The sequence below is a fragment of the Sinohyriopsis cumingii genome, chromosome 3 (assembly GCF_028554795.1).
Source record: "Sinohyriopsis cumingii isolate HCF-2022 chromosome 3, ASM2855479v2, whole genome shotgun sequence".
Taxonomy (NCBI): domain Eukaryota; kingdom Metazoa; phylum Mollusca; class Bivalvia; order Unionida; family Unionidae; genus Sinohyriopsis; species Sinohyriopsis cumingii.
Window position 1 is genome coordinate 32413548 of NC_142963.1, and position 24130 is coordinate 32437677.

Sequence of the window (24130 nt, forward strand, 5' to 3'; positions counted from 1 at the left end):
GTGTTTGTAATCATATCATTATCTTTTTTATGTTATAGGTGTTGTCTAATGTTGTAAAGCGCTTAGAGCTTCTTAAGATTAGGCGCTATACAAAGTCCTCATTATTATATATATATATATATATATATATATATATATATATATATATATATATATATATATATATATATATATATATATATATGCACATGGGGGTGGTGGTGGGCTGATTTCACCTCTAATCACATCTTTGGGCTGCATACGGAAAACTTCATAGCCGACCACTCCCGTCCCAGAAAATAATTCTGCGGGCACTCCTGCAATCTTACACAGTATAACAAAGCACGTGGTTGTAAAGGTTCACTAATTTTTGTGCAACTTTTAAGTCTAACCTGTTTTAATTTTCTGTCGAACACAGGCTGTATTGGCTCTGGCTGTACATGTAACAAACTAGAGTAAATGTATAGTCACGTATCCATTAAACGGAATTTGATTTTTTTTCCCTCACGCATCCATCGATTACATCTAACGGACAACGAGAAAAATGTTCACTCTGGCTGATGGATAAAGAGAATAAGCTGATAAACACACACACACACACACAGAGTTTTATCGGAGTTATTCCTTGCTTATCCATAATTGGAATCAGTATGTATCCGAACTGCTGCTTTTTCCTTAAGGACAGTTGTAACACCACCATGAATGTGAAAGGATAATGTATGATTACCCTTGTCCGTCAGTTCGGAAATGGCAGATTATCAAAAGCGAAAACAATCGCACGCACGCACACGCACATTTTTTTCGATACCATTCAAAGTATTTTTGCACATAGCTTGCCTATAATTGTGAATGTATGCTAACCACTCGTCCGCCATCCTAACACGACCGTAAAAATGGTAGTTCCAAAGTAATACAGAAGAAAAAAAAACAAACAAAAAACGCCAACTTGCCAACGTTTAGTCGCTGTGACTTGAGTATATTTCACTCCCCAAATGATAACGATTACGTTTCGAATTTAGTTCTTTTTTTTATTTTTTTTTTTTTTACAATGTTGGCCACAGCATCCATTCACATTGTTAATAGATCTTTGTAAATATCACAGTATACTAACACAAGAGATAACAGAGCTTTTTGATCAATATATTCACGCTTTGGTTAATTAGGTCACTTTCGCATACAGTTTAGGTGCATGGTTATATCATAAAGGGGTTGGATGTACTTTTGTATTATATAAACATATTTTTAGTTAATTCTACTGATACTTCTGTACTTCCTCTTTATGAAAGACATACTGTGAGCGTTGGCACTCATTCCAGTTATGTAAGTCAATTTATTGGTGAAACTGTGAAATCTTTTTTAAAGAACAGTTTCTTGTTGACAGTTGTAACACCATTATCACCTGTTGACAGATGGCGCTGTAATGACCTATGTTATGGCTGAAGTCTGTCTTATTACGGCAGATAACTGTTTTACCTTTTGGACTAGCAATAGCCAGGTAAGTTTAAACACGAAAACAAATGTTATTTTCTGAAACCTTGTTTATGAAAATTTAAGTGAACAGTTTATAGCTATATTGGAAATATGATTGCTTGTGCTGAATGTTTCGAAATTTTTAACCCAGACAGGTTCCGTTTCTAGCCACCTGACAACAGTGTCACGTTGCGTATGCCATCTGCACTTGAAAGCTTGCTTATGTACAATTACTTGAAATAGGGGATGGTCTACGAATAGTTAATAATTGAAAGAAAGGACAGAACTCGCAAAAAGTATGTTAATACCGCCGTATACTGAACTTTACAAAGATTTTGTATCGTCATAGTGAACCCACTGTTGCACAGACTGTCCGCACGGTCACTGGTGAATACATTAGGGACGAGTCTGAACCGTCTTGAATCAAATCATCCAGTGAACACTGGTTTGTTTTGTTATAAATGAAAATCAGAGTATTGGTTATTAGATAGACGGAGGGGTGCCCAAACTTTTATTGTAATGACATTTTTTATTGATTTGGACCCACCAGTTTCTGCAACCGTGGGTCATACTATTTACCGAAACAAACAGAACAGGACGGAACCAACAAAATAACCGGAACAAAAAATAGATAATACAGGAACAAAAAATAAAATTTTACTTTGATGTAAGAGTGGAACAAACGAAAATACCGGAACAAAAATAGATTATACGTATATATTGAGAAATGTTTCTTATGAACATTGAACTTTGTAAGCAAGATATCTGCATGAATCGAGTTTCAGCAAGTAGTAGGATAGTATAAGATGGTATATTGTTGATAGTGCTGAAATGCTGTTATTATTGTTTAATAACACTGCTCATTTTCTTGTGCATGAAGAAAAAATGGCTTAATCAGATTTGTATTTTATTGCTCAACATATAATCACTTAAGACAGGCAAAACAGCACAAATTAATATTTAAGAATTGTACATACATCACAGAAAGTGCTGAAATATGAAGGACTAAAAAAGCTGCTAGGCTTATATTGGTTTCATATAGAAACCATTAGTTGAAATTTAGTAACCATTTCTTGTTAAATTCATTGTCCCTGTCAGTGCACTGCAGTATGTAAATTGGTAATCCTAACATCCATTAAGTTGAGCAGTGTTCCTCGATACAGAGGACAGACTTCCTGGATTAGAACAATCTAGTGTCTTTTTTCAGTTCAGGAGAAAGCAGCTGTGACCTGGTGTACTGTCTGTTGTAAATGCAGTAGTCGATGTGTTTTGTCATTATCTTTCACTTCAAAAAGAATTATTGAATTTGGTAAAGAAATAGTTGGACTGCTGCATCCATTAAGTGATAAAGGAATGGAAATCCTCCCCCCTTTCTAATAGTTAGCGCTTGAGCACAAATTGAATTTTCCTAGAATAAAGTTTCCTTTACAGTTAGATGATTACAATTATGTCTTGGAAATGCTCATTCTTTCCCCTACGGGTGCAAGATTGAGTCAAAAATCCCCATGTTGTCCGAAGTCTGGGTTATATTGAGTAAAAGACAAACCATGGGTGTTAGAACTAGGGTCAGATAAATATTTTGGGGTCTCTGATGCACAGATGATGGTAAAGGGAAAATATAATGCCTAAAATGAGTTTTGGGATGTTCCGTCCCACAGATCCTTGTAGTCTAATTGTTTAGACATCCCCTCACAAAATGAAATTTCTGGATTTGCCAGTTGATACTCTTCATTACATTTGAAACTCTCACATATGTAAGATGTTATAATGTAACACTGTACCAGTTTTAATAATAATGACTTGCAAATTTGGCATTAAAGGTACTCAAACACAAGAATTAATATATTGTTATGGAAGAAAAAACAGAATTTCTGAATATTTAAGTTCTAAATCATGAAACCTGCCATGTAGATTAGGCTAGTTATTTCCATGATTGCTATACAGCAGTGGGAATAGCTTTCACATTTCAGAAATATTGATCTGTATAAATAGTTCTATGTAAATTGTGTATACTATGGCCATGTGAATAGTTTTTTACATTCTTGCTCAGCTTAGAATCTGGCTGCTTTTTTTGGGTTTTGCAATATTGTGGTCTTGTACACAAATTTCATAATTTAAATGTCATGGCCTGGGAGAAAACTGTGGAAGACTCGTTTTGATTTATGGCATCGGAATTATTATGAAATGCAGTTTTTGCTCAGAAGTTTGAATATAAAACATATTAACCTGAATTGGTGAAATAATGAGCCAACTATTGAGAGCACTAGGCTAAGGCAGGCAGTCGTGTGTGAGATACTAGTAAATCCACCACCACCATCTGTATTGGTGTGTTAAGGATTTGAGTTTTAATCTTACCTATTCATAAAACATTGCAGTCATTGCAGACATTTGTTTGCAACACATCAGTGCATATCATGACTAGTCAGATACTACGATTTCGTCATGGCTGTTGACTTAAAATGGATTGTAGGAGCTTGTATGTGATCTGTGCAGCATATTTCCCTATCAAATCCAGTGTTTGACAGCTTGTAATTCGACGTAAAACAAAGTGACCATATGGTGTTCACCAGAACACCAAGGTATAGAATTTACCATTTCTTTTTTTCATTGTAGCCTAAATTGCTCAAAACACTTTCGGGTTCTATTGCCAGCCCTGGATTGCTTTTCTGTCATGTGGTGCTTTTAACATTAACCTCAGGCGATGAGTTTACGTGGCAGGAGGTAGTAGCCTACTGGCAAGTTCTGTAGCGTCAGGGTCATGTACAATACACTAAAGTGGGTGGTATTATAAAAAGGTAGACAGATGTAGCTCTACAGTGATACCAGATAATCTGGAAGTTCTAGTTGCACTACAGATTACTGAAGAATAAACCTCATTTTTTGGACCCGATTTTTTTTCCACCCAAAATTCGCCCATGGTCAGAATCTGATTTTGTGTCTGGATTTTAGACTTTTTGGTCTCAGATCTAAGGCAGACCAGTATGAACTGCAAACAGACAGATGAACCTTTGCAAAAAGTAGGATAAGATGGGCATTTGGAATAAAGAGTGGTCTCAATTCAAAAATAATGGATCCGTTAAGCCCCCCAAAATAGAAGAAAAAAAGAAATAACTTTTACCCTTCTGCTCACGCGCGAGCCAAATAGCCAATGAAAAACGATGTTTCTAACACAACTAGGCATTATGTTATTGGAAAATCACCTGGAAGTGGCTTTCTTATGATTATTTCACAAATAGCTTTCAGAATGTATTTCCTACTCGAATTTCAGACGAAAACGACAAAAACCTCCAGGGGTTAATATGTTAAGCAAGAAATTTTGCTCCCATTGCCAGAGATAAACTAAAGCAACTAGGTAAAACACCTTAAAATCTGGCATTGCTCAGCCAAACCAGAAATAATGTTTTGCATCTCAAGATGCATGCTAATAAAAGTTTTGAGTGGGCAAGAAACATTTGATTAAGTATATTTATTTTAGAGACAGTTTGCAAAAGCAGACTGGTCATATTGTTAGCATGCATGGCCAGGATCCTTCAGGTGATGCAAGAACTTGCAGGTTTCACTGAAGGGGGCAAACCTACCAACAACTCCATATTCCATTGGGAAATCAGTGGTCAAGAACAGTGACACTCTGCAGTGTCTTAATCAGTGTTTTAAGCAATATTACTTTTTACTACATGCACAAAGTATGATAACATATATGGATCCTCCATTTTATCACATAAACAAGTTTTTATTAACAGAAGGCACAGGTGTGATAATTTTAAAATTGTTCACCAGTCCCTGGGCAAATGAACTGTTAGTTGTTGTTGTAGGGTTTAATGCCATTTTTCAACACACAATAGGCTATGCATGGCGGCCAGTATTAATGGTGGAGGATGAACCTGGGAAACCCCGGAAAGAACCACTGACCCACGAGAAGCTACTGGCAAGCTTTCTCACATACCCACATTAGCCAAATCCGAGACTCGAACCCACGCAGACAGAGGTGAGATGGCAGTGATCCATAACGGAAAGCGCTTTAGACCACTTGGCCACTCGGGGCCCCCAATGAACTGTTAGAATTTACTTGTCAGAAAGCAAAATGCAGTTGCCTGAAGTTTTTAAAATTTGTTTATGTACAGTTTCTCAAAAAAGTATATAGTGTGTGTGTGTGTGTGTGTGTGTGTGTGTGTGTGTGTGTGTGTGTGTGTTACTGAATTATTTATTATTGCATATTTATCTTCTGAATGTAAATTATTTCAACCCTGATGAATTTGAATTACAAAAAGTCCAATTTCAAGCAGCTTGCTTGTTTAAAATTGGTAAAATCATGTACCAGGTGTTGTAGAACTAATTCAGGCAGTAGACACTTTTAATGAAAGTTGCAAGATGGGTTTAAACTATGCTGCATTGTCAAACACTGAGCTTGATAGGTTCAAGCCCCACCTATACACCCACATTTAATTTTCAGATTTCTTGGTACCTCCACTCTGAATCTGGATGATTGGTATTAATTGCTTCCTTTTTCATCACATCAGTACTGGACTCTGTAATCTTGTAATCTAGTTTACAGTTTTTGAAATAAAAATTAAACCATCTAGTTGTTAATGTACCAAACCATACACTTCAAAACAAATGAAACTGGCAGCGATGTCAAATATCTTTAGTTGAGAGTGAAGCTTTTTACTGGCTCAAAAAAATGTCTGGATCAATGTACCAAAGTCAACCATAATTAATATGAACCTCACTTTCTCCATGTGATCATGAACTTCTTTCAACGAGACTGTTATAATGATTCAAATGGAATTTGTACATGCATCTCTGTAAAAGTTTGCCAGCAACATGCCATATTTCATTTATGCACGAGACAAGAAGCATAGTCAGAGAAAGGTTTAATCACTAGTTTTAGTAAATATTAGAAATGCAGCATGTTTTGCCCGTGTTTGGTGTGTTGTTAGGTACATGTATGACAGAAGGCAGTAACATTTGTTTTTAAGTAAACATTTGACCTGTGATGTGTTTGTTTGATGTGTTGTTAGGTATGAGGTCCATCAGTATTCTTGTTGATGAACAAGCCAGATATGTTGTTATTCTTGTCTGTTAATGTGTTATGGAGATACAACATACATGTGAATGTAGGCAATAACATTCTTATTGTCTGCTCATATCCAGGGAAGGTTTGTGATCCTGTGCTTTTGGGATGTACACCTTTGTCTTTTTCTCATACTTTCTGTTCATTTTCAACTTCCATTTTATACATTTTGAATATTTACATTTACATTACTAAAGTGGAACCGCTCCGATGGCCTAGTGGTTAGAGCATCCACCTCAGAAGCGGGAGGTCATGGGTTCGAACCCCAGCCGAGTCATACCAAGACTTACAAAAATGGTACTAACAGCTGCCTTGCTAGGCGCTCAGCGTTAAGAGGTTAGTGTTAGGGCTGGTCGGCCTGGTGTCAGGATAATGTGACTAGGTGGGACATCATACTACATGTTTGCAGCATGATGCCTCAGTGCTAGACATCACTATAAACTGCCACACTGCAGACATCGTAGTGATATGACTGAAAAATTGTTAAAGCTACGTTAAAAATCCTAATCACACACACACAAAGTGGATTTTTAAAGAAAAATCTCAACTGATTGCTAGCAGAAATCGAACATTTGATTATAATTATATTATGAACTTTACAGTTAAGTACACATTGATATTGAATTACAGATAAAATTTACACTTTCTTATAGACAACTGAAGTTTAAAATTTTACTTATAATAATAATAATAATAATAATAATAATAATGCTTTATTTATAGAGGGTGACTCATTATTCAAGGACTATTCTCCCTTGAGGCCCTCTTAAGGAGAGTATAACAATGCACATTACTGGTATATGAAGATAGCAATAATTACTGTTTATTTTAACATGTTTAGTTTTTTTTTTAAAATAATACTAAATTCCATTATCTATTAGAAGCACATACATGCTCATGATATCTCTTCTTAAATACTCTAATTTCAACAGATTTTACATGTAGTGGAAGCTTGTTCCATATAACTGTACCAGAGTATTGGAAGCTCTTTTTAAATTCTGTTCTTGGTTTTGGTGGTAGAAAGTTTTTATGTGATATTGATCTCAACTGGTATTGTGTTGAAAAAGACCTGAATAAGTCCTGAAGATACTCTGGTGCAGTTCCATGTAGACATTTATATATAATGATAGCTGGGTGGCAAATTCAGAGACTTGCCAGTCCTGCTGAGTGGAAACATTTTATCTGTGCTGATATTTACAATGACAGAATTCAGTGGCTGAAAGACCCCCAGATGCACATATTGTCATTATAGTTAGTTGTTAGTTGGCATCCGTTAGTCTCGAGAGACGATGGAACTGCGCCCATGAGAGATGTCCTGGTTGGTGGTTGTGCAGCATCTGCTGTGGCTAAGTAGTCCAATGCGGGAGTGGCAGTCCCTGCTGCACTTGCTGCTCTTGAAGGTTGTGTCAGGTGTTGGTTGAAGCTGCTTCTTCTTCCTCTGCGATCATCTTTCATCAGCTAGCAAGTGTTGCTTGTCCTCTCCGGCTTTCAGACCAGTAATCAGAGCATGTCGCCAGCCTGATCTGTCTAGAGCGAGTTCTTCCCAGGTGTTGACATCAATATCAAGGGCTTTCATGTCATGCTTAAAGACATCCTTGAAGCGGAGATGTGGCCGTCCTATCGACCTTTTCCCAGAGGCGAGTTCCGAATAAAGAATGTCTTTGGGGATCCGTCCATCAACCATCCAGCATACATGGCCCAGCCATCTGATGCGGCATTGGCAGAGGAGTGTGATCATGCTGGGAATCTTGGCACGCTCGAGCACCTCGTTGTTTGTTACTTGATCACTCCAGGTGATCCCGAGTATGCGTTGGAAGCATCGCATGTGAAAGGTGCTCAGTCTTTTCTCTTGTGAGGTGTACATAGTCCAGGTTTCACTGGCGTACATGAGAGTGCTTAGCACGCATGCACGGTACACAGTGATCTTAGTGTTCATGGTCAGCATGCTGTTGTTCCACACTCTCTGCGACAACCTGGAGAGAGTTGTTGATGCCTTTCCAATCTGCTTGTTGAGCTCAGCATCGAGCAAGAGGTTGTTGGTGATGGTAGAGCCGAGATACATGAACTGACTCACCACCTCAAGTTCGTAGTTGTTGATGATGATGCTTGGGGGGTCCACATCCTGAGCCATCACGTTTGTTTTCTTTAGGCTTATGGTTAACCCAAGCTCATCACATGCTTTAGCAAAGCGGGCCATCAGGCGCTGAAGCTCAGCTTCTGTGTGGGTGGCTAGAGCAGCATCGTCTGCGAAGAGCATGTCCCTGATGGTTACTTCATGCACTTTGCTCTTTGTCTTCAGTCATGCCAGGTTGAACAGTCTGCCGTCTGATCGTGTGTGCAGGTAAATCCCTTCTGTGGATGTCCCAAAGGCGTGCTTGAGCAGGACTGCGAAGAAGATGCCGAATAGCGTGGGGGCAAGGACACAGTCCTGTTTAACTCCACTGCGGATGTCAAATGGGTCGAATGTTGAGCCATCGTACTGCACTGTGCCTTTCATGTCATTGTGGAAGGACTGGATCATGCTTAGCAGCTTTGGAGGGCAACCAATTTTTGCCAGGATTGTGAAGAGTTTGTCTCTGCTGACCAGATTGAATGCCTTGGTGAGGTCTATAAAGGCCAGGAAGAGGGGTCTGTGTTGTTCTCTGCATTTTTCCTGCAGTTGCATGACAGAGAAGATCATGTTGATTGTGGACCTCACTGCGCGGAACCTGCACTGCGACTCTGGGTAAACTCTGTCAGCAAGCGTCTGCAGTCTGTTCAGGATGATGCGTGCGAAAACTTTACCCATGATGCTGAGAAGTGATATGCCCCTGTAGTTGCTGCAGTCGCTTCTGTTGCCCTTGTTCTTGTACAGGGTTATGATGTTAGCATCTCTCATGTCTTGAGGCACTGCCCCCTCGTCCCAGCACTGGCAGAGGAGGTCATGCAGGTGTGTGAGCAGCACGCTACATCTACACTTGATGAGTTCTGCTGCGATGCCATCCTTCCGTGGGGCTTTACCTAGGGACAGTTTCTCTAAGGCCTTCTTTAGTTCGACTACAGTAGGTTTCTCGTCCAGTTCGGCCATGAGAGGGAGGTTTTCAATGGCGTTGAGGGCATCATTGTTCACGTGGTTCTTTTTGGAGTACAGTTCGGAGTAGTATTCCACCCAATGCTCCATCTGCTTGCCCTTGTTGTGGATGGTATCGCCTGTGGCAGACTTCAGTGGTGCTGTCACTTTCTTCGTGGGACCCATTGCTTTCTTTATGCTATCGTACATGCCTCTGATGTTTCCAATATCTGCTGCTGACTGGATACTCTGACAGAGCTGAAGCCAGTATTCATTGGCACACTGCCATGCTAATCTCTGCACTTTGCTTCTGGTAGACCTGTATGTCTGTAGTGTCTTCTGACAGGGGGATCGCTTGTATTGCAGGTGAGCACTGCGACGCTCTTCTATGGCTGGCATGAGTGTGGCAGAATTAGCCTCAAACCAGTCATTGTTCTTTGATTGCTTCTTACCAAAGATCCATGTGGCTGTGCTGTATACAGTCTCTCTGATGTGATCCCATCTTTCTTTGGCACTGCCGTTGGGGGGTTCTTAGTCAGATGTCTTGGAAAGAGCATAGGTGAATTCCTCAGCCTTGTCTGGATATGATGTCTTGCTCACATCAATGCGTGGTTGACCCTCTTGCCTAGAGCGGTGGATCTTCTTTGGCTGAAGCTTCATTTTGCAGCACACCAGCGAGTGGTCGGTGTCGCAGTCAGCACTGTGGAAGGTACGAGTAAGAAGCACACCCTTCATGGCTGACCGTCTTGTAATGATCAAGTCCAGCTGGTGCCAGTGTTTAAACCGGGGATGCCTCCAAAACACTTTGTGCTGTGGCTTTGTCTGAAAGAATGAATTGGTGATGCTGAGTTCGTGGTACGAGCATATCTCTAGAAGGTGCTGCCCATTCTCATTCATCTTCCCAATGCTAAACTTGCCAAGACAGGAGGGCCAAGAGTCATGATCGACCCCCACCCTAGCATTGAAGTCGCCCAGCAAAATCAAGTTCTCTTCCTTGGGAATTTTGTCGATGAGCGAGTTTAACTCATCATAAAACTCATCCTTGGTATCTGTGGAGGATCTTAGTGTGGGAGCGTAAACACTGATCAGGTTGACAGGCCCGTTTGTGGTGTGGAGGTGGAGTGATAGCAGTCTTCCATTTCCTTGTTGGCAGGGTTCTGTCATTCCCAGCAGAGTGTTCCTGACAGCGAATCCAACACCAAACTCTCTGGCTTCATCTGCACTCTTTCCTTGCCAGAAGAATGTGTAGTTCTTTTCTCTGAGGGAGCCAGAATCTGGTAGTCGTGTCTCCTGTAGTGAGGCAATGTCGACCTGGAGCCTTGCAAGTTCGTCGTTGATGACTGAAGTCTTACGAACATCACTGATTGTCTGGAGATCATCTGAAAGCCCAGCCAGCATGGTCTTGACATTCCAGGTACCTAGCTCGAGGATTGAAGTCTTCTTTTTTATTTTTATTTTGTTATTTCTTGGTGCAGTAGTTGCAGTCCGCTTGTCAGGTACTCGCGTACCTTAAGCCTTATGCACCCAGCAAGGCAGGCGAACTGTGGCAGGATGGCACCTTATTGGCTGTGGGCTGCCCAGTTTGAGGTGGGCGGTAGCTGTCCAGTGAAACATGTTGGTCTCTCCCACCGTCGGAAGCAACCCCTGGCATCTGGCTCTACCCCAATCGAGCGGTGACTTATAACCGGTAAACTGCTGCTTCCCATGTTGTGTCGACGCTGTGGAGCGAAGCTGGAGTGTCCTCTCCAGGGCACAAGCCTGGGCAGGGTGATATGGAGAATCAACTGTTGCCCATGCAGCTGATCCCCCCTCTCAACGCAGCTGATGGATCCAAGGGAAAGGACAAGCCGATACGTCATGGCACCAGCTGCGTCACAGGAGTTGCCGAGATGACACTGAAATCAGTGCAAATTCGCCTTAGGGACTCCGACTTCGGATTTTCTGTTGGGGTTTACTCCCTTAGCCTTTCCCCTGAGAGGGTATAGTCGCAAGGCAGCGAAGGTTTGAAATCGGAGTTTACCTTCTCCTAGATGGGCAACCACCCAAGGTTAATGAGCCTCATCTGCCCGAAGCGTCTGGTTTTGAGGCGCCAGAAGCTCGCCTGTCAACCCTTCTCCAGTCAGTTTAAACAGGTTCCGCCATTCATGAAGGCCTAGAGCTGGATTTAGTTGTCAGAGGCTCTATCAGACGCAAGCCATTGGGAGATTTCCAAGGGAACTGGGTGCTTATCTCCCACATCCGCCCCCAGCGATGACAACCCTTGAAACCCTGTCATTATAAGAGTACATCAAAAAACATATTGCAGTAGCTGAGTGGCAAGGTCAAAGGCTTGGACTAGCTGCTGAATGGGAAAATGTGCTGACATTTACAATGACTGAAGTCAGAGGGAGAAAGTCGACCCAGAGATGTACATTGTACATGTGGTCATTATAAGAGTATATAAAATTAATAACTTAGCTTTCTTTATTGTGCTCTAATAAATGCCCCCACTTTTGGAAAACGTAGAGGCTGCTGGGAGGATTAATTAATGAGTATACAGTAGATTATTATTTGTAGTCTAAATAGTTTTTAAAATATTAATCAGAAAAATAATTAAGGTACAGGGTTATAATTGTCAGGCGGTGGTTGTGATGTGTAATATCCCCCACTCCCCGAGGTTTTTGTGTATCTTGATCTAGGAGATGACTGACCATGATGTTATTGCCTGGATCGAGTAAGCAATACAAAATATATTGTTATTAATGTAAGAAATAACAGAGATCTGAAATATAGAAGAGAATAACATGTGTAAAATAAAGTTTAATCAGTTACATAAAATGAATTTCATGACATTTGTATGACTCGCTTTCTCTTAAAAGTAGAGTTAAAAAATTTATGTGAAATTCAATTAGCCATTATGTTATACTGATAGAAAAAATTCCATCATATACTCAAGTGACTGATTCAACTCAAATTGCTGGCATGTCAGCATCATCTTGTGCTTCCAGTCTGTTCCAAATCACTGTTGGTGATGAGTCAGGGTTTCCATATTTCTTTTTCCTCTTTCTCTCCTCTAGCCTCTTTGGGTCATTAGACTGCTCTCTTTCCATTGTGCAGTCAGTTATAGAGCTATTTTTCTTCAAATAAAAGATAGACCCAACCAACATGTAAATGCATGTCAGGTTTTTTCTTCTCCTCGGATCAAATAATACTCCCTTCTCTTTTGCACTAGATATTGTCTGTCGAAATTCAACTGAACTTGCCATGGTCAGTATGCAACATCATACACACTCACAAACCTATTACTATAAATTTCTTTTCTAGCTGCTGTCTCATTCCTACTGAAACCATGCCATATATAGTCCTTGCAGATACATGTACTACGATTGCCCCGCTGTGGCAATAAATTTCCCATTGAACTATACCAGTTGGAACATGGTCTTTAATTCTTGGTTGACCACTCTGGTGGCCTAGTGGTTAGAGTGTCTGCCTCGGATGTGGGAGGTCATGGGTTCGATCCCTGGTCAAGTCATACCAAAGACTTACAAAATGGTACTAATAGCTGCCTCGCTTGGCGCTTAGCATTAAGAGGTTAGTGTTAGGACTGGTTGGCCTGGTGTCAGGATAATGTGACTGGGTGGGACATCATGCTACATGTCTGTGGCATGATGCCCCAGTGCTGGACATCCCTATAAACTGCCACACTGCAGACATCGTAATGCAGTGATTCTCAAACTGTGTGCCGTGGCACACTAGTGTGCCACAAGATATTTGCAGGTGTGCCATGGGAGTTTTGAAAAATATTTAAAATTCAGTCTCGACTTTTCTCTCAACTCTGTGAAGCAATGGATTCAGACTCCAAATGACTGCTGTACCATACCGACGTTCGTTGGCTTTCAAGGGGAAAAGTGTTAAAGCATCTCGTCTATCTCAAGATTGAAGTGATTTCGTTCTTGGAGGTTGGCAAAACAGACTTTGGATTCTCTCTTTATGACAAAATCTGGTGGCTGAAGGTTCATTTACTCTCCGATTTATTTGACAAATTCGCTGAATTTAAGTCTTCAAGGACCATCGGAAAACATCATCATTGCAACATCAAAACTCAAGTCATTTGATGAAAAGTTGTCCCTGTGGCAAAGTAAGGTCTTGAAGGAGTCCTCGACTGCTTTCCTACTGTCAACGAATCTCATTCAAACAAGAAAATCATCCCCGAAATTCTGGACACACTGAGAGACCTACAATCGGCACTGCATCATTACTTCCCATCACATGCAAGCGATGAATATGGGTGGGTGATCAATCCATTCGGAAACAACGAAACTACAAATCTTACAACCGAAGAAGAAGAGCTCATTGATTTAAAAAATGATAATTTTTTCAGTCAACATTTCCCGAAAAGAGCCTGGATGAGTTTTGGATCTCAATCAAGAAGTCATATCCTGCAATCAGTTCAAAAGCAATCAAAGTAATTCTGCCATTTGTGTCTTCGTGGTTTTGTGAGTTTGGATTTTCAGCATTGACTCAAATCAAATTGAAAAAGAGAGAGAGACTTCTTAAAATCGACGCTGAAATGCACGATTGCTTGTCGACTTTGGAGCCTCACTCCAATCTGATTTTCTCTCAAAAGTAGGCACATGCTTCACATTAAATTTAAAATTAAATATATATGTAAAAATAAATAAGTTCTTCACCACAAAAATTGTTAAATCTTTTCAGGTGTGCCATGAAATTTTTTAGATCTTTTTGGTGCGCCGCAAGACAAAAAAGTTTGAGAAACACTGTCATAGTGATATGACTGAAAAATCTTTAAAGCTACGTTAAAAATCCTAATCACACACACACAGGATTCAGGTGATGGAATGCAATCAGACTGATGTGACTTCAACATAACCAATGATGAGAATTCAGAAATATTGAATAATCTGGATCAGAAACTTTCATATGTGCAGCCACAAGAAAAGAGTGAAGCAAAACAGCTATTATTTGAATATGAGCACTTGTTTCTACATGTTTCAACAGGAACAAATAAAATTTACCATGACATTGAAATTATAGATTCCACACCTGTGAAACAACCATTATACTTTTGGCTTAATCATTACTTTTTTCACCAAATTATGTTTTCTGTGAGACTGCAGAGGGATTATGCTTTTTTGCTACATGATCTTTTTTTCCAAAAGCAATAAAAAAGTAGTTTTTTATCATTTTATTATCATCTTTTTAATTACACTCATAAAAAATTGAGAATATTTTTAAAAGGTGACTGCTGTGTAAGAATAGCATAATAGTACTTTCCTTATTTGCAGTTTATAGCATCTGTATATGACCCATTTTGCAAGAAACAGACGGGTTTCTTCAAAAGTTAACTTTGCCTAACAGATTCATTTTATTGAATAGTGAACCAGTCAATATTTATTTGAAGAAAATGGTGCCAGATGTTAAGTCAAAACTCTTTATGGTGCAAGTTATGGATGTTATATGATGGAAATTGTTAGAGCAGATGGATCTGTTCAGACTTCAAGATATGTCAGATCAGAAAAAGTGACAAATCACCACCTCTTTACAAACTTGTGAGAGTAATGTAATACAGCACTCTGAGCACCTGACCATGATCATTGCACAGTTCCAGTTCATAATCATGCGGCAAAAGTTACATACGTAGACCAGTTGAAGTGAGTGCTGAATGTAAATAATTTTTCAGTATATTTTGTGTTTGTCTTCTGATTCTAATCCATATTGATATTTCCCTTTGTGACAAGAATTTTCACCAGCTGCAGAACCAGGTTAGTCATAAAAATGTATCTTTTTTATATGTCCTGTAATTCTGCCATGTAATATATAGATAACACTTTTTACACCCAACTTATGCTTTTTCCCCCCACTTGTAATAGCAATATTTATGCTTATGACTCGGGGCATTGGCTTGTATGCCTCTCAAATGGAAATTAGTGACTAGAGCTCACCTTGTATTTTTGTGCCAAAACTAAATACTTTCTACATGCGCACTGACTATAGAAAAGGGATCAGTGTGACAAGCACGTGAACAAAATTGGCAATGTCCTCAATTATGTCACCAACTTTGAACTTTTGAAAAGATTCAGGAAAGTTTCACTGATGGAAATGGCAAAGGAATTTTGGCATTTGCAACTCCAGATTGACTTTATCAGTATAAAGTAATACCATTTAGTATGAAAGGTTTGCCTTGTACTTTTGAACATTTAATGAAAATGAGTACATCTGGTAAAGATAATTGTGACGTTTACATAGATAACATAATCTACAACTACAAATCAACAGATTTAACAGAATCATACACACACCAACTACTACAATGAAGTGATACTAGTACTAAATGGAACTAATCAGAACGTGAGTAATCAAGCAAGAATCAACCTATGGAATTTAAAAACAAGACTGATGTATGGATGAACATTGTACAATCAAGGGTGATCAAAGTATAGAATATGTACAGAAATATGAATAATGTATGCTTCATTCACAAGTGGGATGTATGTATTATCGATTTTTACTAGTATAGCGATATTGAATAATTTATTCACAAATGGAACATATGCATATCATGGTGTCTAGTTGGTGATCACAGTGTATTCCTGGTTGATTTTGATAACACAGTCAGACTTTGGTCTTTTATTGTACCCTGGTTATGGTAAAATCAATAACTTGAGAACATGCAGCATTGGTCGAATTGAACTCAGTATTGAAATAGCTAGTTCCAGTAAACCTCCATGGGTAATGCTGCACATGGCAATGTAACCAAAATACATGTATTTTATATATATAATGCATAAACCTTTAACGAGACACAATTCCATGAGAAATGTAACTGGTCTATTTAGATTTTTCTCTCTTTAGATTTACCCCCCCCCCCTCCAAATCAATAGATATATAATACAGAAATTGTTTAATGTTAAGATGTAGAAGGTACGTGTGCTTTCATGGAAAAAATGAAAATTCTGCTGGATAAATATTTTAAAAAATCGTCATCATGAATACAGATTAACTACAGTTTATCAGAATACTACACAACCACTGCATCAAGGAAACCTCTTTAACACATTAACCCCTGGAGGTTTTTGTCGTTTTCGTCTGAAATTAAAGTAGGAAACACATTTTGAAAGCTATTTCTGAATGTTTAAACATCAACTTCCAGGTGATCTTCCAATAACATAATGTCGAGTTGTGTTAGAAACATCGTTTTTTCATTGACTATTTGGCTTGCACTTGAGCAGAATGGTAATAGCTGGAGTTCTTTTTTTTCTTCTTTTTTTTCCTCAATGGACCCATTATTTTCGTATTGAGACAACTCTTTATTCCAAATGCCCATTTTATCCTACTTTTTGCAAAGGTTCATCTGTCTGTTTGCAGTTCATACCGGTCTGCCTTAGATCTGAGACTAAAAACCTAAAATCCGGACACAATTGGATTCTGACCATGGGTGAATTTTGGCTAGAAAAAAAATCGGGTCCAAAAAATGAGGTTTTTCCCTCAGTATTTTGTAGTGCAAATAGAAATTCCAGATTATTTGGTATCATTGTAGAACTACATCGTCTACCTTTCTATTATACCACCCACTTTAGTGTATCTTACATGACCTTGACGCTACAAAGCTCGACAGTAGTCTACTACCTCCTGCCACGTAAACTCGTCACCAGGGGTAATGTGTTAATAAAGTAAGCAATGCGCATGTGGATTTTCCATACTAGTATAGTTTAATCATTAATGTTAAGCTGTTAACTCATTAATGTTAAGTTGTTAAAAGTTTAACATGTACATCATGTCTGGTCAGGGAAAACACTTCTGAATACACAGAGGGTGACTTATTGACAGTGTCTAGACAGTTTTGCCTGTCAGCCCTGCTAGGGTATAGGCCACCCACAAAAGATCGCCAGAGATTTCTGTCCTGTGTCATTCTCTCGAGCTGACTCCAGGTGTGACCAAGCTTAGTGATGTTCGCCTCAAGTTGCGTTGCCAGGTGTTTCTTGATTGGCCCACTCTCCACTTTCCTTGAGGGTTCCACCTCAATGTCTGTCTGGTAATTTTGGTTGGCGGCTTACACGTCTAGATAATTAATTTTTTTTAAAATCCAGCAGGCTTGCTCGAGTTGTTAAATTTGGGTTGGGATTGAGAGCATGATATCTAGCAATTAAGATGTATTTATTCCAGGGACAGTTTGTTTTTATTATTTTTCATTCGTTTTTTAATATAATTAAGCTGTTTGGCAATGATAGTCCACCACTGTCATCAGTATGCCAGGGGTAGAAAATTCTCAACCAGCTCAGATTGGCAAGTGAAAATTTCCGACAGTCGAGTGAATTTCCTAATTAATTAACCGAGCTGATTCAGTGCATATCGTTATTTCTCTTTAATATAAAGGATGTTTTGTCAAGAAAACTGTTGGTTTTAGTCGTTTAAAGTCCATACTTGCCACCATAAGTTTGTTTTCCATTTCCTTTGCTCAAGCTAATTGAGATGCTTAAATTTGACTCTTGCATATTTCTGAAAGAGGAACATGTGCAAAGTGAAGTTGTTTGCATTTGCAGCAAGCACATTGGAGAGAATGTCAGCATAGCTCATGTTGCTTTTATGTACTGTGACTGAAATTTATTTACATGTTGCAATTATGTACATCATCCACTATCAAAAGCAGACACCTGATCCGAATGTTCCTCCCATGTGCTCAGAAAAGAGTTTGAACAAGTCCAAAGAACACTGACAAGAGCAGGTATTAAACAGAATATGTATTTTCCAGAGTAGGCAATTCCAGCTTCTGAAAGTGCAGTAAATTATAACATTCTTAAAAAGTTTCAAAAAATAGTTTTCATTTTTTCTTTCCTTAAGTGAAAATGACCAAGTAGACTTTGCAGTCATTGGAGAGGTGCACATTTGAAATAAAGGCCAAGTTGTGTACTCCAACACGGGGGGCCCCTGATGGCACTCATATTTCCCAATCAGTCTGACATCTCACCTGTCTGTGGGTTTTGATTCTCAGGTGTGGTCAGCATGGTTTTGTGTGAAAGCTTGCCAGTTAAGCTTTCTATGGGTTGGTGGTTCTTTTGGGGTTTCTTCCTCCACCAATACTGGCTGCCATGTATAACCTATCGTGTGCCGAAAAATGCCATTAAACAAAAAATAACATCAAATACTTAAACCCAAATTATACCTATCAGAGATACACAGAAAGAAATGGAATTAAATGTTTTTTTAAAAATATCTATGATACGGAATGTCTGTTTTTTAAATAACCAAAATTACCAGTGTGGAAAAATTTGGGAAATTCTTTATCTTAAAAAAAACCTCTTAGAGTGGAACCTTAAGAAGCAAATACTGATACATGTAAGTGTTTACCAGAGGTAGGGCAGACTGGTCTTTATTTGGTAATTTCTAAACACTATTGTTAGAAGGTTTACACTAAGTTCTGTTAAAAAGCCCTTCACGTTCATGCAATCTAATTCAGGTTGTTTACATTGTCAATGTGTATGTCTCAGTTATATGTAACAGGGCGAGTACAAGTTTTTGGTACTTGACTCACCGAGTAAGTGGATGTTTGGAAAATCTGTAACCCCTGTATGTGTACATGAGGCATTTAAGCTTACAACAGTGATGTGATAACATGCATTACCTTTTTGTCAGTGATTGTCAAAACGCATCAATTTTAATCTGATAGCCAAAGTTCTGATTTACAGTGGAATTGTCACTTGCAACATTATACTTAATATATCTAACCAATAAATGCCATTAATGCATGATCTGAAATTAGGGGTTGACCATTTAATCTTGGAGGGGATGGGTTGGAGCTTGTTGGGATATTGTTTTCTCACTTACCTCAAGATTTTTTTTCTTCAGCTTATATAATGGATATAAAAAGTTCTTTTTTGTACAAACCAAGGCAAGAATATTATGTAATGCAAATTACTTACTGGAAATATTTTTTTTAAAAACCTGACACACACTGACACCCACCTCTTTGTCAATTATTAGTCAGTGGATTGTTAGGGAATTTTACGTAGATGACACGGTTGTTGAGGGTGCTCCTGTTAGAGATATCATTAATAGGAATCCCAGTATTGATTTATTGGTTGCAATACATCAAGATATCTATTGATCAAGAAAAGTAAATGACTTTGTTTAGGTCATATCTGTGTAGTGCAAACAGTTTGATTATATTTGCTTAGTATAATCGAATTTTATGAATATAACAAAATAGAACTTGTTCAGTAATACTGTCAGAGTTGTTATATAAAAATGTGATTCTCTTTGTTTGACAGTTTAATGTGTTGGCAAAAACTGAGATGTCCAGGTGTTGAATGCAGGTAAATCTTGAAATATCCGATATTTCTAACCAGTACATATCTAAGTATGTTCATATTACATGTATATCAGATCCTGCCATAATGAATTTTGTTGTTGCCCTGGGTGACCAAGTGGTCTATGGTGCTTGCCTTTCCTGATCGCTCACATCTCACCAGTCTGTGTGTGGGTTGTTGTCTTGGGCTCTACCAACATGGGTATGTGCGAATGCTTGCCATTTACTGTCCTGAATTGGTGGTTCTTGCTGGGGTTTCCCCAGTTCTTACTCCACCAGATGTACTGGCTGCCATGTATAGCCTAGCGTGTTCTGAAAATGGCGTTAAACCTGCCACCACCACCACCACCACCACAACAAACATAAGGATTTTTCCAAAGTGGAAAAGGGGTTTTGCCTACAAATATCCAGTGTTAGGCACAGTATATCATGCCGTGAGATACCATGGTTTTCTCATAGTAACTTCTTTTCTTGACCAGGTACCTTTATCAAACTTTGTGTATGGCTTGTACTTCTGTTAAGCAAGAATCTGATTTATTCTGGGACAAAAGTCAAAGATCAAGGTCACCTGGGCCAAACTGTGTACATAACTTGCATATGAATTAAAGTGCTGAATAAATCTTTAAATTTGGGAGTGAAAAGTTCAGAGATCAGTCCCAGTGATTTTTTTTAAAACATGGTTTCCACACAATAACTTTATTTTTGGTCCATGTACATAGATCAAACATTGTGAAAAGCTTGTATTGTTATTAATAAAGAAACCTGATTTGAGGGTGAAATAATAAAAGATCGAGGTAACAGTGGCTCAAGGTGGCACCCTACAGTTTCATACTTTGCATAGGGTTAGATTTATGAAGAATTTCCCAGGTTTTCCTCACTGGTTACACTGGCTGTTAAAATAATACCATGTATATCTTAGGTATTGTTAATAGAACTTTTCTCTTCATTTTGATCTTTGATTGATGGGTGTAGTGTGGATTTTCGAATATATAGCTTGATCTTGGTTTAACTTTCCAAAAAACTGCTGGCATCACTTGGTCATTTTCACTTTCTCTACTTCAGAGATAAATTGTAAAGGAGCAAAAATCTTTTTATTTTTCATATATTTTATAATTCATTATTGCATTTTAGAAGCTTGTATTTTCTACTCTGGCAAAATTTGTTTTCATTATATTAATAACTGCTCCAGTTACTGTACTTTAGACTAATTCAGGCTGATTTTTCAAGTAGATATGTGCAACCATTTTGGGCGATTATGTGCTAGATCATGTACATTTTCCACAAGTACAGTTTGTAAAGAAATGTCAGTCACAGTACATGAAAGTAGCATAGAAGTATGCTGACATTCTCTCCATTGTGTATGTTGCAAATTCAAACAACTTCACCTTACACCTGTCACTCTCAAAAGTATTTAATATCAGTATATGTAGAGCACACCCCAAAGAAGAAATGATTTCTGCATAGTAACTTTCATTCAGTATTTTGTACATTTACCATCATTTGTGGATGGCTTTCACTCTGGAGTCAAAGGTCATAGGTCAGTGTTAATTTGCTTCATACAAGTCGCAGCACCTAGCATGTTTTAAGGGTGCTGCACCTAACCCTTGTTAGGTGGTATCATGCTCTCTGGTGTATCTTGTACCATCCTTGTTGTGTATCCTGCCCTCCAAAGGTCACCCTTTCTTAAATAGACTAGTTTAATGCAATGCAGTTTCTGGGAATCAACTTAGCATCATTTACCCATGTTTTCTGCAGTAAATATTTTTCACTTGCAGTGCTTAGTATTATTTTAATTACATTGTTTGAGTGTATAAAAATGTCCACATTTGTAAAGATGGTTCTCTTAGAAGAACCATTACCATGCTTAAAATACCCTGTATAACAAGCAGCACCCAGCCCCAACGAGCAGTCTGGGGATTGCACTCTCAGTTGGCTTAAGTAGATACCAAACTTTGAGGTTGTCCTGTCGACATGTGAAGGAAATAAGCTGAAGATGTTTGGTCTGGTCTAGCCTCCAAATATGCTGCCTTGATGACCATCCTAACAACACATATCAGCATTTTTAAAATACTGAAACTGTACACTATTATAACAATATGATTGATTCTGAATGAAAATGGTACTCATCTGGCTTGTTAACATGATAACACAATATGTATGAATGGATGCTTATTAAACAGGTTTTTGATATATCTGAAATAAATTTGGTTTTGCTTTCCACTCAAAAATATTATATACACTATACAGATTCAAATAAACTTAGCATATAGGTATTTTGACATTGTCTAAGATGAGTTCAGTGATTTTCTACCTGTGATTTCAGGTTCAGAGGACAAAGGTTATTGCAAAGAATTTTGTACTGCACTTGCAGGTATCTTATGAACCTGTTATCTCAGGCATATCAGAAAATATTTTAGTTACTAAATTTGGTATGTTGTAGCTCCTCAAACAATATCAGAGATTGTTGCGATACTAAGCAGTTGAAATAGAATCCAAAGACAGAAAAAAAATTCTTGGATTCCTTGGATAATTTAGAGCATCAGTCAGTGGCTGAGAAAGAAATATTGACCCCACCACCCCTTTTTGTAAAACTTATTTTTGGTGCCCCCTTCCAATGAAAAAAATTGATGGGAAGTTTGGGCCACAACTAATCGTGAGGGTTGCTATACTATTGTCTTATTATATCAATATTTGCTGTGCAGTTTGGGGGAGTGGCCGAGTGGTCTAAAGCGCTCTCTGTTATGGATCACTGTCATCTCACCTCTGTCTGCGTGGGTTCGAGTCTTGGATTTGGCCAATGTGGGTATGTGAGAAAGCTTGCCAGTATCTTCTCGTGGGTTGGTGGTTCTTTCTAGGGTTTTCCCAGGTTCTTCCTCCACCATTAATACTGGCTGCCATGTATAGCATATCGTGTGCTGAAAAATGGTGTTAAACACCACAACAGCAACAACTGTGCAGTTTGTTGTTGTTCTAAGTTTAATGTGCATTATAGGCTATACATTGTGGCTAGTATAACTGGTGGAGGAAAACCCCATTAAGAACCACTGACCCATGGGAAGCCACTTGCAACTGCAGTTTGAAATAATACATTCTTTACATTATGATGTCATTAATATAGCACCACATCCTGGTGTATTCTAGCACTATGAACCCTTTGAGAGACTGGATACAACATATTTGCACCTTTAGTCTTAAATTAGAGTAGAAAGAAAAAGGAAACTGCTTATACAGTTTTAGTAATCATGATGGCAATCATGTGGAAGAAAGTGATAAGTGGATAAGGACCTTGGGAATGCATTGCAATTTATGACCTGTCTAATGTTGGATGCACAAACTTTCAGTTGCAGACAGTCTGTATGGTCTCTGTAATTATGTCATACTGAAAACATTTACTCACTGAAATGCACTTTGTTAATTTGATAGGAGGAATTTATGATCTAAAGAACATGCAAATTTTATTAAATTTTAGCTCACCAAAGATCCTTCATCTGTCATGTGCTGTCCATTGTCCATTATTCATTTACACTTGTTATTTATGGCATGCTCTTAAGAACCGCTTGACTGATTTGCACATGGTTTTACCAGGAACATTCAAGTGTCAAGGTCTCTGTTGACTATATTGATGACAATCCATCATCTAGTGTGAATGATAATATTAATATTAGAACATTTTTTTTAGCAACTTTGACAAATATATTTGACACAGTGCATCCTGGTTGAATTCTTTCATGCCATTCTGCTACTGTTACTGTTAATACAAGAACCATTAAATGACTTCTCGGGGCCCCGAGTGGCCGAGTGGTCTAAAGCGCTCTTCGTTATGGATCACTGCCACTGCCATCTCACCTCTGTCTGCGGCGGTTCGAGTCTAGGATTCAGCCAATGTGGGTATGTGAGAAAGCTTGCCAGTAGCTTCTCGTGGGTCGGTGGTTCTTTCCGGGGTTTTCCCAGGTTCTTCCTCCACCATTAATACTGGCCGCCATGTATAGCCTATCGTTTGCTGAAAAATGGCGTTAAACCCCACAACAACAACAACAACAACAACAAATGACTTCTCAGAAACTGCTTATATATTCATACCATGATGCTTTCAATCAACTTTCATCCAAATCTGTTGAGCATTTATTTTTTTAAAGAAATTCAGATAAATATATATTTTTATGAAAAGTGACCAAATTTGATGACAGAATTTCATCATGTTTACAAATCCTTCATATATGAATGATTTCTGCAAAATTGTCAAATTCAGTTTTTAGAT

At 38.5% G+C, this 24130-nt stretch overlaps 1 protein-coding gene across 2 annotated transcripts in view; it reads left to right on the top strand.

Annotated features, from left to right (window-relative positions):
• The first annotated feature begins 1202 nt into the window (after positions 1-1202).
• Positions 1203-24130, top strand: part of LOC149802646 (E3 ubiquitin-protein ligase MARCHF8-like) — a 65863-nt gene continuing 42935 nt past the window's right edge. The window contains exon 1 of one of the 2 annotated variants that reach the window (XM_089951961.1): positions 1203-1474. The gene's annotated coding sequence lies outside the window, so the exon portion shown is untranslated. Of the gene's footprint in view, positions 1475-1667; positions 1746-24130 lie in introns of those variants that run through there. The other variant, XM_089951962.1, reaches the window with a different exon arrangement.